Source organism: Rhincodon typus, unplaced genomic scaffold, assembly GCF_021869965.1.
Source record: "Rhincodon typus isolate 14 unplaced genomic scaffold, sRhiTyp1.1 hic_rhity00005256, whole genome shotgun sequence".
Taxonomy (NCBI): domain Eukaryota; kingdom Metazoa; phylum Chordata; class Chondrichthyes; order Orectolobiformes; family Rhincodontidae; genus Rhincodon; species Rhincodon typus.
In genome coordinates, this window is record NW_025970894.1 from 4,203 (window position 1) to 11,379 (window position 7,177).

Sequence of the window (7,177 nt, forward strand, 5' to 3'; positions counted from 1 at the left end):
GTCAGTTCTTTATTTAGCTGAGCACCAGGGTCCAGGTCTGATTCCACCCTCAGGTGACTGTCTGTGTGGACTTTGCACATTCTCTCCGTGTCTGCGTGGGTTTCCTCCAGGTGCTCCGGTTTCCTCTCACAATCCAAAGATTTGGGGTTTAGGGTGGATTGGCCATGCTAAATTGCCCCATAGTGCTCAGGGATGGACGGGTTAGGTGGGTTGGCTATGGGGAATGCAGGGTTACAGGGGCAGGGGATTGGGTTTGGATGGGACGGTCTTCAGAGGGTCAGTGTGAAGTCAATGGGCTGAATGGCTTGGTTCCACACTTGTGGGATCCTATGATTCTCTATGACTGTCCTTCCACTCGACTGCATTCTCAACTTGACTCAATGCCTGACCTAAGAGTAACCCTCCCGAACATCTGGTTACCCTCCCAACACCACCCAACTAACCTTGATCCGACCTGACTAACACCCTGAACCTGACTACCCATCAATCTCTAACTGCTTATCGACTTCCACCACCTTGCCATTTAGGCACTAAAGAACATCATTCACCTCATCTATCTCACCCACCTACACCATTACCCACTTGACCACCTCACCTGCCTACTCCCCCCGACTCACTGTCCCAGTGACTTAGCTAGTCACTCACTCACCCACTCCCTCCATTCACTGACATTCAAACTCAACCTTCAAACCTACCATAAAGTTAGTGCTGGAAAAAGTTGGCCATGTCTTGTACTAACTCGAACCCGCTGTGGGCACAGCACTGGTGCATTTCCTCTGAATGCCATGCCTGGAGCACCGCAGTAGAAATGTACCGCAGTAGAAATGTACAGCAGTATCCAGTTAGGGGGGTAGATTTACAACAGCAGCTGCATATGGAAGATCATTCTATCTTAATAATTATTTCCTTTGGTAAAGATTGATTTCCTTTCTGGATAAGGTGACTTCAAACATGTATTAATTATTTTTCTCCACAGGTGCTGCCAGTCAGATCTGCTGAATAATGCCGGAATTTTCTGTTTTATTTCACCTCCAGACTCTGTAATAGTTTAATTTTCATTTGCTGTTTGGCTTATTCACAGCGTTACTTGATGAAGTTCAACTCGGAGCCCAGACCATCATGTTTCAGATTCTAAGGTCTTAGAGTAGATTTGTAGCTCGGGTTGTGGATTATGTGGTTGGTTAGCTCGCCGAGCTGGTTCGTTGTTGCGCAGATGTTTCCTTACCCTGCTGGGTAACATCATCAGTGCATCCTCCGATGTAGCGCTGTTGTGTTTTCCCGTCTGGTATTTAAACTCTGGTGTCCGTTGAGCTGGATTACCTCACTTCCGGTTTTCCTTCGCAGCGGAGTATATACAGGGTCTAGCTCTATGCGTTTATTGATGGCTTTCTTTGTGGAGAACCAGGCCTTTAGGAATTCCTGTGCTTGTCTCTGCTTTGCCTGGGATGAGGTTGAAGGACTAAGAGGAGTTGAGGACAAAAAGGGATGAATGTCAGAAGGCAATTTGAGGAAAGGAGAGAATAACAGCCAACACAGATGTTGCACACCATCGGCATCCATGCTTTGGACTCTCTGTTAACAGTTAGAATTTAAGAACAGAAACTCAGATTTTCTTTGACTTCTTCCAGAAGCTCCAAGGGTGATGAGAGGAGCTGGGGTTGGGGGATGGCTAATGATGTTATTTGTAAAGTTAATCACTTGGCAAACTGAATTCAGGGGAATTCAGCATAAAGACAGGACTAAACTTCTGACCTTCCTGATTTGTTTGGTGATATGACAATCTGAAGGGGTAATTGACCATGTTGCATTGGCTCCACCCATTCTATTGATCCCACACATAGTCTGACATTAGAGGTGAGGAGTTCTACCTGAACTTTCGGAGGGAGCAGATACCAACTCCCTAAAGTCCTGTTAATTATGCCTGACCCAATGTGATTATACTTATTGCTATCATGCAGTGAGTCTTCTCATGAACTCAGCACAGTGCCCCTTCTGTAGACAATCGTATGATGGTGTATCCTGTCACCACTAGATAGATCAAGACAAAGCAAAGATAAAGGGTGATTGGTGGTGGTCAATTTGCACAAACAGCCCTTACCCAGTGACACATCATGGTCGAGGTGCTAAATAGTACAAGACACCAACAGTGGTCACCTGGGAAAATAGCTCGCCACCCACAGATATATTGGTAGAACACTAACTTCCAGCAACAGGTGAAATGGGGAGAAGAAAACAGACAATAATGTACACATCACTGTTTATCTTTATTTTTGCTCCAGATTGCTATAGGATACAGTGTGGCTGCAACTTTTCACGTGGGTAATGTGTTGGGGGCCAGAAATCCTCAGCAGACTGTAAACTCTGCTAAAGTTGCTATATACTGCATTGGTGAGTCCAACTGTTTAATCCCATTGACCAAAATTGTGGTCATTCTCTCAAACATTCACCCCTCTAAAATCTCCGGAACAGTTTGGCTTCTCATTGGGATACAGTTCCCTGGGTGTCAGCATCCTCCATGACCTTCCCAATTGATAATTCTTTGTTTATGCGGTTGGATGGTAATTGTTGGTGGGCTATTTGACTGCAGTTGCTATAACAGCTGATCTCGATTCTGCCCTAGCCTGATGTCTACATAATAAACACTTCCGTTAAGGTTTTGAAATCAATCCTGTTGTTTTGGGATATTCTGCCAATGCTGTATCTATTTCCAATTGTTACTTTCCCTGAGAAGGTGTTGGTACTGGTGGGTCTCCTTATTTCAGTTGTTCTGGTGCTGGCCCTTCCACAATTCTGGAATTCTGACCCAGTGACCATGATGGAGTGATGATCGATGTTCCAGGCAGGATGGTGTGGGAGTTGGATGGCCATTTGCTGGTGATGGTGCCCCTTCTACATTGTCTCTCCTCTCCCTCCCTGGGGCAGCAGGTGATGGTGCCACCTTGTAAGTGTTGAGTATTCTATTACGCTCTTGATTTGAGACGTTAGATAATGGAGTGGCATTGGGTGATCAGATTGCCCGTTCCCTACCCTGTTCTTGTAGCCAAGGAGTTGTTGACGTGGCACTGTAGTTGGGCAAAGGTGGTTGCCCAGGAATTTGATGATGAGAGACGCAGCAATGGTAGTACTATCTGAGGTCAAGGGTTAAATTTGAGATGGTGATTATATGGCACAGAGATGGTGCAAATGTTATTGTCATTTACAACCTCAAGACTAGAAGTTATGCAGATCCTCGTGTCGGCTTTTTTCTTATTGGAGGAGACAGAAATAGAACTGCAAATAATCAGCAAAGAGTTCCCATTGTGTTGGTGGGAAGGCCATCAATGAAGCCGATAAAGATGTCTGGAATACAAACAGTCTGTAAAGGTCAGGAGATGTTTCTCCCTCCCTCATCTAAGGGCACTGAGACCAATGTTATAATTTATATAACCCATTTCGTATCATATACCCTACTCAGAGCCCAGCTTGGATCATCTAATTTGGAGCAAACAGGAATTAAAGCTGGACCATTCCTTGTTTGTGTAGCATGCCAGTACATTGCCTTTACCAGGAAGCTTCAGGGCAGTAACTGTTAATCTTAGATAACAGTGCAAATCCTGCCTCATCATGCCTGAATTGTCAGTGTGCATTGTTCTCTGCTCAACACGTTACAATAGGAACTTCAGTCCAATCCCTTTATCAAGTTTGACAGAAGCTAGAGGAACAGCATCTCATCTTCCATCTAGACACTCCCCAGCCATCCAATTCCCAACGCCGTGTTCAGCAATTTCAGATCATAACCACTGCTTCCATTTTCTCTGTCCTGGACCTTGACCCTTTTTATCGCTTGTCAAGGGCAACCTTTTATGCCATTACTTTTTCCGATGCCACCAATGCTTTTGCCTTGCACCATCAACCCTTAAACATCATTGAATCACTCCTGTTCTTCCATGATATCACAGATTTTCTTGTTCACTCTATCCACTCCTCCTCTGTGTTCCACAGCTTCACAAACCTGTTCCACTTCTAATTTTTGCCAGTCCTTACCATATGTCAATGACCTGAAACATTGGCTCTGTCTCGCACGCCACAGTTGTTTCCACATTTTGTTGTTCTTATTCTGTAACGGTTTGTTCACATCCAGCTGTGGTTGTGGTCAGTCCAAAGATGTGAGATGTCTTGGATCACAGTGTGTATCCAAGCGGTTGTTTTCAGATTCAGTTAAATGTAGTTAAGAGAAGGCTCGACAACAGCAATTTGCTTAAATATGAACATTTATTGAGTAATAATAAAAGATGAATAAGAAAGGAACATTTATTAAGTAAGTGAAATAAATGAAAAAGAGAGGAAAGAAACAATATGACTCATGCCCTTTTGCCCGTCAGGGACCCCTCGATTGATGGCTATTCTGGAGGCTCAGGGTGTTCCTGCCACCGTTCATGATCCCAGTCTGAGGTGAAGTCCAGCAACTTGGAATGGAACTTTCTCTCTTATACAATGTAACAACAGCAAGGGACAGAGAAAACATCACCAAAAGAAAGCTGAGATAACAAGGTGTAGAGCTGGATGAACACAGCAGGCCAAGCAGCATCAGAGGAGCAGGAAAGCTGACGTTTCCGGCCTAGACCCTTCTTCAGAAATGGGGGAGGGGAAGGAGGTTCTGAAATAAATAGGGAGTGAGGGGGAGGCGGATAGAAGATGGATAAAGGAGAAGATAGGTGGAGAGGAAACAGACAGGTCAAAGAGGTGGGCGTGGAGCCAGTAAAGGTGAGTGTAGGTGGGGAGTTAAGGAGTGGATAGGTCAGTCCAGGGAGACGGACAGGTCAAGGGGGTAGGATGAGGCTAGTAGGTAGGAGATGGGGGTGAGGCTTGAGGTGGGAGGAGGGGATAGGTGAGAGGAAGGACAGGTTAGGGAGGCGGGGAAAAGCTGGGTTGGTTTTGGGATGCGGTAGGAGGAGGGGAGATTTTGAAGCTTGTGAAATCCACATTGATATCATTGGGCTGCAGGGTTCCCAAGCGGAATATGAGATGCTGTTACTGCAACTTTCGGGTGGATCGTTGTGGCACTGCAGGAGGCCCAGGATGGACATGTTTCTGGAATTGATGCTGCATTTCGGTCCTTCCGATGTGTTTGCATACCCAGAAAGAAAACCAGTAAAACTGGTGCATGAGACATATTGGCCCAGCTCATCTTAGCTACTTCAAAAGGGAGGTCCAGTACAACCAACAGATAGGAGAAAATTACTGCAGATGCTGGAATCTGTGCTGAAAACAACCAATGCTGGAGATCACAGAGGGTCAGACAGCATCCATGGAAAGAGCATGCTAACGTTTTGAGTCTAGATGACTCTTCATCAGAGAGGACCATGCTGTCTCCAAGGAAGCAGTCTGACCTGCTGTGATCTCCAGCATTGATTGTTTCCAGTACAACCTATACATGTTTTCTTTCCCTGTCTTTTCACTCTCTGTGAAGACCTCATGCATACCGACAGACGTTGTCCCTCTCTGCTGGGAGTCATGGGCAGTTGCATCGCTGCAAGGAGAAATGTCCTTCGTTTACTTCGCCCTGGGAATGGTCAGCTTGGCCAAGTCTGCAAACAGTGAAAGGTCAATGCAAGGGGCCTCCCTTCAGTGCTGTCTTCCCCTCAAATGACATTGCTAGGATCAAGAACTCCCTGTGTGGAGCACTGCTTCACAGTTTGCTCTTTGTTCCATTGCACAGGGACTCCGTTAGATACTGGGCCATCTCCCAGAAGCAAAACCAGTGAAACTGGCCAATGAGACATACTATTCAAACTCATCCTCGATACTTGGAAATGGAGCTCATGTTCTAATTTCCAATTGTGATTGTTTTTTTGCCATTTGGGTTAGACACAGAGCTCCTAATAAAGAAAGCATTAAAGCTTTATAATTACTGATGAGGCCAAAACAAGGTTTGGTCATTTGCATCCTGAAGAACAGTCATATTGGTCTCAAAATGTTAACTGTGTTTCTTCTGTCCACAGATGGTGCCAGACCCTTTGATTTCTTTAGTGCTTTCTATTTATATTTTTGGTTGTCTTGTTCACTTCTGCTTTTGAGTACATATCTGAATGCATGGTGCATGGGTGGTCTGCTTTTTCCACGCTATAACACTGATCTTCAGACTGCTCTGAATTGTAATATCCCAATAATATCACACAAACTAAAACGAAGAACTGTAGATGCTGGCAATCTGAAACAAGAAATTGTTCTGAGGGCAGGTCACTGGACTATATCCTGAGAAGTGCCTTCCACTATATACAAAACTGTGCAGACTGCACTGGACATGCCGCTGGGCTATCTCATGAAGGGAGACTGGAAAATGTCCAATCTTCAGAGATGGTTAATGTGTAATTAATATGAAATTAAATCTTAACCATGAGCAGGTACAATATATTTAAAGCAGTTCATAATTATAGATTAGATTCTTCAATTTTCATGATAATTTTGTTCTTTTTCAAAGGCCCAGCTAAATGCAGGTATGATGAGAGAAGTGATCACCTCAAACAGCACCTCTCCTCGTCAAACCAAGAATGCCTTAATAGGTAAAGAAAAAAGGGATATTATCAGGATAAAGTTGAGGTTGTGGACTTGCTCGCCAAGCTGGCTTGTTTTCGTTCAGACGTTTCATCATCATGCTAGGTGACACCATCAGTGAGGCCTCCGACGAAGCTTCAGCAGAGGCCCCACTGATGATGTTATCTAGCATGGTGACGAAACGTCTGAACGAGAACAAGCCAGCTCGGCAAGCAAGTCCACAATCTCACCCACAACCCGAGCTTCAGATCTTTGCAAAAACCTTAAAGGTTAAAATTGAATGCATTTTCTTCAAATTGTTCAAAGTTTATCATTTAGATTTTCTATCAAAGTAAATGTTTCTGCAAGTAATTCAAAGATTCACTGAGCACCTCATCCTCATTCGATTCTTCCCCCATCCTCTTGAGTTTAAAGTCCAACTCCCATTGCAGATCAGAGAAGTAAATAACACTTTTCAAATCAAAGGTATCTGATTCACAAAGGGCTACGATTGAATAAAGCCATGTAGCATACAGGAAACAGAAAGTAGAGACATATAAGGAAGGTGAGATAACAAGGTGTAGAGCTGGATGAACGCAGCAGGCCAAGCAGCATCAGAGGAGCAGGAAGGCTGACGTTTCGGTTCTGGACCCTTCTTCAGAAA